The sequence below is a fragment of the Balaenoptera acutorostrata genome, chromosome 11 (assembly GCF_949987535.1).
Source record: "Balaenoptera acutorostrata chromosome 11, mBalAcu1.1, whole genome shotgun sequence".
NCBI classification, from domain to species: domain Eukaryota; kingdom Metazoa; phylum Chordata; class Mammalia; order Artiodactyla; family Balaenopteridae; genus Balaenoptera; species Balaenoptera acutorostrata.
The window spans coordinates 83,596,257-83,607,483 of record NC_080074.1 but is presented as its reverse complement, the minus strand read 5'-3'; positions in this window follow the sequence as shown (position 1 = coordinate 83,607,483).

Here is an 11,227-nt window from a genome sequence, read left to right as displayed (position 1 = left end):
CTGATCCACAAAGCTCTTTTTATAAACCAGGTTTGACGTGTGTGTGTATGTGCATCTCTGTGTGTGTGTGTGTGTGTGTTTGCATTTGCACGCATCTGGCATATTAAGCTCTCTCTAAGATACGCAGACTCCTAACAAGACTGTTCCTTGGGGCTGCCAGTGGTACTTAGGCAAAGTGGAAAGTGCAGTAGGACACATCTGTGGATTTGGGACATTATCCTTCCTGCTGTACACATCAGCTATGTTGGCATTTTGAGGGTAATTTTAATTTAGCCCTGTTCTCTCACTGGTGCCAATGTTATACTAAAGGCTGTACCTGTGATGAAGGCAATGTTGCTTTGAAAGTCTCCCTTTGTTTCCTCTCTTTCTCTATATGTGTTCTCCTTCTTTTCAGAGATGCTTCTGAGGGATGCTGACCTCTCTGTGGGGAGGGGAGTTACTGGGACGACCCCAGTGGTGGCCACCCTGCCAGAAGCGGCCTATTTCACTGAGAATGGTCTGAATGGCAGAATGAGTCCTGAGTGTGAATTGTTAGGGGAAGGTTGTTGGTTCTTCCTGTCATTCTTTCTGGCTTTCTCTTCTGCACCCTTAGTTTCAGAGGCCTCTCCCTTTGTTTTTCTGATGAATGTGTGGGAGTTGACTATTTCAACCGTATTTGTTAAATCTTAACAATGAAGTACTGAGAAGGTTATGGATACTAGTAAGAAGCAAGTAGATGTAGATTAAGCATGAATACCAAAGAGAATTTCACTCTGCCATTTTTTTTGAACCCAAATCCCAAGTAATTCCAAATGCCTTAGATATTAATTAAAGCTGTACTGAGATGAGCAAAGCTCTTTCTCTACAGAGAGAGTAAGCAAGTAAATGCCTGTTCTCTTTCGATAAACCATTACTGAGCAGTGTGGATGCCGTGTTTTCAGATTTCCAGGTAAATTCATGACTCTCCCTGTTTGGCTGCACAGGTAAATCAGGTGGAAAGGCTTTGGCCTTCCTGGTCGACCAGCATTTAATAAGCAGTGGCTTAATGCAGAGCACTCGAGAGACAGCATAGCAACAGAAAGGGAATATGGGTGAGTTGTTGGACGCCCTTCTCCTGCACCAGGGGTGGGAATACAGAACATGTGTGCCGCCATTCTTTCCAGGAGGCGTTGTGAATGAGCGGCACTCCTCTCCCCCCGGACAGGAATTGGTCTTAAAATCTGTGTCCTTAATGCTTCCAGGCATCCACTGCCAGTCTATCAGAGTGAGATGAAGTCTATTTGTCATCCCTGCCTTAGGCAGAGGAGTGAATGAATTATGTGAGTAGACACCACCCAAAATGGCTTTGAAAGCAGTGAGCTGATTCAGCTCAGCTCCCTGGTTCCCAGAAATATGTATTAAATATCTATCATGTGCAAGAAAGTGCTAAGAAGTGGGGATACAGACGTAAGTAAGCCACTATCCCTGGCCTTGAAGAGCTTACAGCCTTGTGAAAATGTTTGCCGTGACGGTCGTAACTAGACTTGTTCGTCTGGAAGATGCCCACTTTTGTCAGGCGCACTGGGGCTCTTTGGCCTTCCTGCCTCTTCAGTCCTGGTTCCAATCTGTCCCCTACTTTATGGTTGACTAGCAATCATCATGAACCAGCTTTTCTCTAGATTTGAACATCACGTGCTATGGTTTCTGTTTTTCACAGTATGCTCTTTTCTCACTACTTTCCGTAGTCTTCTCTGTACTTCATTTTTCAGAAAAGAATGATATGAGATCTACTTTATTTAAAATACTTACGAGGCTCCACAGCTTATGGAGCTGAGAGCTCAGCAGCTTGATCCCAGGAAAAGCGGGAGTGAAGCCAGGGAAGCAGGTATTGGGAGAGAAGCAAGCTGTTCACGTGTGCATTTGTACCTATGCCTTTAACACACTTCCATAAAAAGTATTAATAAAGAAATGGACATTGAGACACTAGTCCTGACTGAAAGTCAGTTGATTTTTTGCCTTTGTGATAACTGTCAAAGGGTATGTTTCATTCACATGAGAGTATTTATTTTTCATTTTCTGGTGTTAACTTAGGAACACGATACAAAATACACACCAATTGACACAGGCTGACTTCTGCACTTGACGTAACCATTTTTATCCATTCCTGTAGGAGACAGATTAAATGTAAAAGACGGTCAATTTTGAGTTGCAAAGGGTGCTGAAATGACCTTGATAGAGTTGGCTGGTGCTTTGTCAAATGGATGTCATAGTCTCTTACTAGTAAAGAGAAAGAAAATGTCATTTGCATTCCTGTGTCATTTTTCTAAAAAAATACTTAATGGGGGCTCTTTAGATGTCTCTGCAATGTTTTCATATCTAGTGGTCATTTTAGGCAAAATGATAATCCGTAGAATGAATAGTTATGTTTTGTTATGACTGATCGTTTGTTAAAAAGGTTGTACTGAGTCTTCAATTTCAAGTGTGGCTTAAAATGTAAACACATCACATGATTCATTTCAGTACAATGATGCCTATGAAGCACTTATTCAAACAGCACTCCTTTGTGTTTAGAACTACAGAAGGAAATCGCTTCAAATAAAATAGTTCTGAATCAGTGTATGTTGTCCTTTAAGTATGCGCTGTGGACTCAGGGCTGGGAGGAGGCAGACCATGCGTGAGACAGGTCCCTGCCGTGGGAGCGCCTGATTGCCTGGAAGGCCAGACGAACACGTGAGCCAGTTAGAGAGGTGGCATTTGGGCTGGAGGAGTCACGTGGGGCGTCTCACGAGAGCTGCTAGTGTTGGGAGAAGAGGGATCGGGGAGGACGGTCTCTGAGTCCTTATAATTCTGAATAAAAGAACGAAGTCTAAATCTCACAGTTTAGCAGCTGTGGCCCTCCACAATCTATGTTTTCTACCATTTCCCACTGTTGTAAGCGCCCCTCACTCCAGGAAAACTGAAACACACAACTCCTTTTCTATTCTGTTAGTTATGACACTCGCTGTCTGCGAGGCTGAGAGGGGTTGGGGGTCAGTGTCACAAAATGGGGTTCAGGGACTTCCCTGGTAGCGCAGTGGTTAAGAATCCACCTGCCAACGCAGGGGACACGGGTTCAAGCCTCGGTCCGGGAAGATCCCACATGCCGCGGCGCAACGAAGCCCGTGCACCACAACTACTGAGCCTGCGCTCGAGAGTCCGTGAGCCACAACTACTGAGCCCGCGTTCTGCAACTACTGAAGCCCACGCGCCTAGAGCCCCTGCTCTGCAACAAGAGAAGCCACTGCAATGAGAAGCCCGTGCACCACAACGAAGAGTAGCCCCCGCTCGCCGCAACTAGAGAAAGCCCGCGTGCCGCAACTAGAGAAAGCCCGTGTGCAGCAACGAAGACCCCACACAGCCAATAAATAATACATAAATAAATAAATTTATAAAAACAAAACAAAACAGAAAACAAAATGGGGTTCAGTTACTAGATGATGGTCCACGGATGTTCATCTTCTTCTTCATTTTTTTTTTTTTTGGCTGCACCCCACGGCTAGCGGGATCTTAGTTCCCTGACCAGGGATTGAACCCAGGACCCCTGTAGTGGAAACGCAGAGTGCTAACCACTGGACCACCAGGGAAGTCGCCCATGTCCATCTTCTATCCTTTGATTGCCCTGCCTGTGGGAACACGTGTGCACGCACATGCCTTTCTTATACATACAATTTTAAGAATGACCCAACTTAAACTACTACTACTACCCCATTAAAAATCAAAGACACACTCGTCTTTTCCCCAAGGGAAACAATCAAAAATCAGATCCAGCTACTGTATCCAAAGGTGACATCACAGCTCACTGAGTCCCAAGTCCAGGGTTGGCAGGGATTATCCATCCCTCCGAAGCCCATGGGTGACCACCCATTTCTGGCAGTCTATAAACTAATGAAGAACTTAACTATTTTGTACACACCCCACACTAACAGAGCACTTACTCTGTGCCAGGAAATCTAGGCATTTTTCTATTTAACTTATTTAATCCTCACAGCAATCCCATGTGGTAAATATGAATATTACCACCCTTTACAGTTGAGGAAACTGAGGCACTGCAGGTCACAAATTGCCATTTGGGAAAAGGCAGAAGGGAAAATGGCATGCAACAGTCACTTGTCTGAATGGCGTACATTTTCCTGCAGGTAGCGGCTGGATTATTGTGGAAACTGAATAAGGAAATCCATTACTCAAAAACAGCTTATACCAAAGAAGTAGGCGAGGAAGTCCACATCCACACTTATTTGGAAGATGTGCTGGAATGAAGGGAACTGGAGTAAAAGAGACCACCCTGTGTTTCCCGGGATTGTTGGTGCTATTGCTGAGTGAGGGTTCAGGTAGGGACACCAAGGTGTCCTGCAACAGAGTAGCCAGTGCTCCTGGTACAAATTCCTGTTGTGGAGAGGAGATGCTAGCTATCACCTCTGGGCTGGAGGTAAATGGCCAGCCTCTGCACTGGGGCAGATTCATGCACGGTGATTCTGTGCCGCTAAAACCTAAAGAAAAGGCATGTCTGTGTCTTTTCCCAGCTCTGTTTTCCAAGAGGTGAATAGGTGTTTTCTAGTAGTGCTGATGTTTATTTGTTCTGAAGTCTTTTCTGCTCTGTTGTGGGTCTTGAAAATCACCAATCTTCAAAGGCAGCTTTGTAAGGTGGCATTTCGATGTCACATAGTCGTGGACTTGTTGCATGGCTTCAGAATGTTTCCCATCATGGTGCCTGCCCAGGGGTCTCTGTCAAGCATGGTGATTGCTTCTCTGACACAATCACCCTGCTGTTTCCTTCTGAGCTTTGTAGTTATTCAAGCTCTACTGTGTAAGTAGTGGGGTCAATCTTACTAAGAGGAGGCTGGATGAAACGGCAGCTCCTGTGAATGCTGTGTAGAGTAAACCCTGGGCCCATGCACTCTCCTGCTTGGAGCTGGACACATCAATATAGACAAAATTCCAAGTGAAGAACATTTCAATGTTGAGAGAGAACTAGAGAAAATTACCGTAGGACTAGGTGTATTTGCATGGGACAGAAACCCTAAAGTAACATACCTTAAATACAAGAGAAGTTAATTTTCTCTGATGAAACAGAAGCCTGGAGGCAGGCAGCGTGGAGCTGGTACAGCCCATGGTGTGCTGGGCTGGCTTGTTCCAGCTCGTGAGAACCAGTTGTTAACATCTCTTCCCAACTCTATGTTCACTGATGTCACATTGGTAACTCAAAATTGACCATGGTGGAGTAGTCACGTCACAGAAATTGGCAAACGCTACAAGTCAGGGTTTTGCTTTCCAAAGAGCCTGTTGTTTAACATTTAACAGCACACCTCTTGAGTATAGCTCTCTACAGAATTAGGGACCCAGGCTTTTTCTATCCTACTGCTCCATCATCCTTGTATGTGGTTCCCATTCTTGTGGTCATTCATGTCCACAATTGCTGAAAAAGTTCCAGACATTGAATTACATATTCCAGGTGGCAAGAAGGAATCCAAAAACAAGGGGACAAATATTGGGCACCAGCAGTATCTTAAGGACGTTTCTGGGAAGCTGCTATACAACATTTCTTTGGCCTGCACTAGGGACATGGCTGTACCTAACTGTAAGGGAGCCTGGGGGATGTAGTCTGTATTTGGGGATCCATCTGTCAAGCTAAAAGGTAGGGGTCTGTGGTAAACAGCGCTCTAAGATATCCCTGTGCTCTTTACCCTTGTATAATCTCCTCCCCTTGAATATGGACTTGCAAATATGAAGAGATAGCACTCCTGTGATTCTGCTATATCCCAAATTAACTTTTTTTTTTTAAATGGCATGGGTGACTTTCTTTTTATTTTATTTTATTTATTTATTTTGGTTGTGCCAGGTCTTAGTTGCTGCAGACGGGCTCCTTTAGTTGCAGCACGTGTGCTCCTTAGTTGCAGCTCACGGGCTCCTTAGTTGTGGCATGCAAACTCTTAGTTGCAGCATGCATGTGGGATCTAGTTCCCTGACCAGGGATCAAACCTGTGTCCCCTGCATTGGGAGGCAGATTCTTAACCACTGTGCCACCAGGGAAGCCCAAAATTAATTAACTTTAAGATAGGGAGATTTTCTGTGTATGCCTGACCTAATCACAAAAACCCTTTAAATTCAAGTCTAGAGGTCAGAAATGGAGAAAGCTAGAGATTAGAAGCCTGAGAAAGATTCATTGTGCCATTGCTGGCTTGAAGATAGAGGTAGCCCAGTGGCAAGGAAGGCGGGAAGCCTCTAGGAGCTGAAAGTGAACCCCTGCTAACACCCAACAAGGAAATGATAATCTCAGTCCTACAACCACAAGGAACTGAATTCTGCCAGTGTGGTGAAGAAATTGGCTCTTTTCCCCTTAGACACTTAATTGTTTTAAAGCTGTCAGTGTCTTAAATTCTAGCGTATTTTGTGCTAAGTTGAACTTGGTAAGTTCTTTTTTTTTTTTTTAATTTATTTAATTTATTTATTTTTCGCTGTGTTGGGTCTTCGTTGCTGCGTGCAGTCTTTCTCTAGTTGTAGCAAGCGGGGACTACTCTTCATTGCAGTGCACGGGCTTCTCATTGCAGTGGCTTCTCTTGTTGCGGAGCATGGGCTCTAGGCCTGCGGGCTCAGTAGCCATGGCTTGTGGGCTCTAGAGCACAGGCTCTGTAGTTGTGGCGCACGGGCTTAGTTGCTCCGCGGCATGTGGGATCTTCCCGGACCAGGGCTCGAACCCGTGTCCGCTGCATTGGCAGGCAGATTCTCTGCCACTGCGCCACCAGGGAAGCCCTTTAGTCAAGTTTTGATCCAGCAGTTTAACTACATCACCATGTATGAGGTTTCCTCAGTGTCCTCATGAGGCTGTCTGCTTTTGCGGTTTCAAGATGGCACATCCAGTGGGGAAAAGATCATCTTTGTTACAGCATTTCCTGTGTTAGTTCTGAGATTCATTCTGATTGAACTGGCTTAGGTAACACTGAACTGACATTGTGTTTGGGGGCATTGAGGAGTATGCAATGAGCTGATTGCTATAGCAAAGTCACTGCTCTCCCCCTGGGGCCAGAGCTGAAATCAGCTTTCTTGGATCCCCACATGAGAGAGAGGATATACAGATGTATCTCTGTGTGTGTGTGTGTGTGTGTGTGTGTGTAGCTAGGGGACTGGGGCAGGAAGGAGCTGTTGGGAGAAAGAAAAGGAACTAGAATGTGAGCGATAACTACAAATGTCCACTACCCTACACTGGCAGTAAGTGTGACGTAGTTAAGGAAGGGAGATGTTATTTGGAGATGATACAATTATTTTTGATTTTCCCAAGGTACTGGTATGTGTAACTGATTAAGGTATAAGGAAGTGGAGACAGGAAGAACAATTAGCAGGCAATTGTGGTAAAATACACAGGAGGTTCTGAAGTCCTGAAACAGGATGGTAGCAGTGGAAATGGAAGCTTTTTAGAGACAATATGGGAGAAGATCTCCAGGATTTGGTGAGGGGTGAAAGTAGGGGGAATTATTTCAAGATTTTGATTCCGAAAGATTAAAAGTACTCTAGTGTGACTAACAGAGAAGGAGGGCTTGGGAGGGAAGCTGGTTTGTGGGGCAGGGAGAGAAGGAATAGTGGGTTTCAGCCATTTTGAGTTTAGAGTAACTACAGAAGATCAAGAAGAACTGGGTAAATGTAGCTAGAGAGAAGAGCCTCAGGTCAAGGAGTGAACCTCAGGGACACCCACAGTTAGAGGAGAAGTTGAAAGAAACAAGGACAGTGAAATATCAACAAGGTCAAGAAAGGAATTTCTGAGGGGAGTGATGTGGAAGAAGATGGAATTTGTGATCTTTGTTGATTTAAGTTTCAGGCCTACAGATTAGACCTAAGAATGATAATAAAACATGGAAGAAGGCAAAAAAAAAAAAAAAGGTTTATATACAAAAACAATGAAATCAAACATAACTTGACTGATATGGGAGAAACTCTTGGTTACCTTACCATATACATTTCCCAATTCTCCCTTGATATATTAGTTATCTATTGCTGTATAACAAATTTCCATAAACGTTGTAGCTTAAAGCAATACACATTTATTATCCAACAATTTTTGTAGATCAGGAGTCTGGGTATGACTTAGCTGGATCTTTCATTTAGGGTCTCACAAAGCTGCAGTCAAAGTATTATCTGAGCTGCATTCTTATCTGGAGACTTGACTGGGGAAGAACCCACTTCTAAGGTCACTCAAGTTGCTAGCAGAATTCATGTCCCTATGGTTATAGGACTGAGACTCCTGGCTTCTTGCTAGCTCAGCTCTTAGAGGCCATCCACAGTTCCTTGTCATGTGGGCCTCCCAACGTGGCCTTGTCTTTCTTCAAAGCCAGCTAGGGAGAGAGAGTCTCTAGAATGAGTCTTAGCAAAACAGAATTGTATATAATATTACATAATCATGGAAGTGGCATTCCATCATTTTTGCCATATGCTGTTGGCTAGAAGCAAGTCACAGGTCCCTCCCACACTGAAGGAAAATGAATTGAACAAGAGTGTGAAAACCAGAAATTGGGGGTCACTCTGGAGTCTGTTTCTCATACTTGACCTCAGTTTTGTTTGGGGGCCTCTGTGTGGCTAGTTCTAGATCATAGTTGATCTAAGCTAACTGTGATACTGTTTCCTGATTTTCTGACCTCTCTTCCTGTGAAGAGTGGTCATATGAATCAGGTGTGGCAGTGGCAACTAAGCAACAGTCTCCTGGGAGGTCCAGGGAAATCTTTTGGGCTCCCCTGATAAACAGGAATGGTTACAGATGGTACCACTCTTTCTCCTTTTAAGTTTCAAATGAGTCTATGATAACTGGAACTACAACAGCACAGGGCCACGAAGGGGAGGCCAAAAGAATCATAGAGCACCAGCCTTAAGGCTAGTGATGCCTATAGCTGAACTTCTTGGGATGTCAGAATAATTCATTTTCATTTGTTTAAGCCACTGTACCCTGTTTTTTGTTACTTGCAGCCCACAGCATTCCTAACTAATACAACTGGCCATGATTTTTCTGCCCTCAGCCCTGAGTAATTATGTTTTTGACTAAAGTAGACAATTTTGAAGATATCCACGAAGGCTGAGATCTCTGTTCTCTGACTGAGAATTTTGGTCTGTGACTTTGGCTCTGGACATAGTTGGTTGGACATGGAGTGAACTCTTGACCAAAACTGGGCCAGTCAGATTCTCTTTAGCATTTAAACTGAGAGACACAAGAAAAGGGTGTTGGAAGCTGAGTCACATCAATTTCAGAGCTTTGAAATAAAACGAAAAAATATGAAGGTACTTTATGCACACATGTAATTGGAGTGAGAGGTAGGCAGACTAACTTACAAGCTTCTACACAGTTCAGAAAATAAATAAAAAATAACTGAACCAGGGTGGCAGCAATAGAAATAGAAAAGAGCACCAGCTCTCAAGAGTTAACTGTACATTTCAGGAATTTTATGAGCCAGATGTTAAACTTTTGGTAATTTTAAATTGGTCATAGTGGGAATATTTACACCACAGAAATTGGCAAACACTACAAATTAGGGCTTTAAAAAAATCTCACTTTATTATTATTATTATTACTTTTTGGCCACGCCATGAGGCTTGCAGGCTCTTAGTTCCCCAACCAGGGATTGAACCCGGGCCCATGGCAGTGAAAGGGCTGGGTCTTAACCACTGGAACGCCAGAGAATTCCCTCACTTTTTTTGATGTCATTTTACTAGCACACCACTGAGAAAGATTTTAGAGAGACATCTGGGTAGAAATGACAGGCCTTGATGATTGGTTGGGGCAGGTGTGGGGTTGAAAAATTGTTAAAGATGTTCCTGAAGTTTCTTTCTTTTTTTTTTTTTTTTTTTTTTTTAAGGATTTTTCTTATTTATTTATTTATTTATTTTTGGCTGTGTTGGGTCTTCGGTTCGTGCGAGGGCTTTCTCCAGTTGCGGCAAGCGGGGGCCACTCTTCATCGCGGTGCGGGGACCGCTCTTCATCGCGGTGCGCGGGCCTTTCTCTATCGCGGCCCCTCCCGTCGCGGGGCACAGGCTCCAGACGCGCAGGCTCAGCAATTGTGGCTCACGGGCCCAGCTGCTCCGTGGCATGTGGGATCCTCCCAGACCAGGGCTCGAACCCGTGTCCCCTGCATTAGCAGGCAGATTCTCAACCACTGCGCCACCAGGGAAGCCCCGTTCCTGAAGTTTCTTATCAAAAGTTGTAACTCTGGGTGACTTGGAGGATAAGGATGTTGTTATAGCCAATAGTGGAAACATCAGTGGGAGACTAAGTTTTGGGGAAAAGATGATGAATGTGATTTGCTACATGAATTTGGGGTATAACACAACATGATGTGTCTCACCCAAAAACAAAATTGTTGCCTGTGTTAGATGCTCAGATCTGGCCGACCTGGTGTGTACATTTGGAATCAGCTGTGTAGAGTGGTGACTGAAGCTTTGTGAGTGGACACATGTTCCAAGGATGAGCATCAGAGTGAGAAAACAGGGCAACAGAGGGAACATTGGGAGCACCTAGGTTCAAGAAGCAGGCAGGAGAAGAGGGCACTGAAGGAGAATCTGAGAACTCAAGAGCCATCAGTCCATAGAACAGAAGCACCTCCTAATTTTCAAGTCCTCCTTCTTGCATTTCTGCTGGACAGCTCTTTGGTCTTTTGCTCTCCTTTTGGATCTTAGGTTCCAAGAAAATTGCTTATACTAGTGCCTCAACCCTATTAGAATCAACCCTTCCTTTTTATTGTATTTTATAACGTTCCCTCTTCTACTTTGAGATGTAGTTTATAAATAATGTAGCCTCCCTACACACTTCATTACAAATCAACATGATGCTCTGATGGTGAAAGGAGAAATAAAAGGAAAATAATCTATTAATGAATAATATGTTTACCAATATGTACATGTTTGGGCACAATTATACTAAAAGAGACAATGAAGTAGTCAGATACTTGTACCTACAAGGAATCATTGTGCACGTGATTCAATGCAGCTACAAATGCAGACTGGTAAAGCTGTGTTGTACCAGTGATTCAAGTACCTGCTGTGGCCTTGCCATGGGTGATGTGGGTTTCCACAATAGTAAACATCTCTTGGCAAAATTCAAAAATCAAGACAAGCAGCTCTTGATTTACACAGTAGTTGTATTTCTGGAAAATTCAGCATATAGTCATACTATGCAAGAAGTAGTTGATGCCTGTATATAAAATGGACTTGGGTTCTAGGTAAGAAAATTATAAACAGAATTTTCTGAATGTCTTTGGGC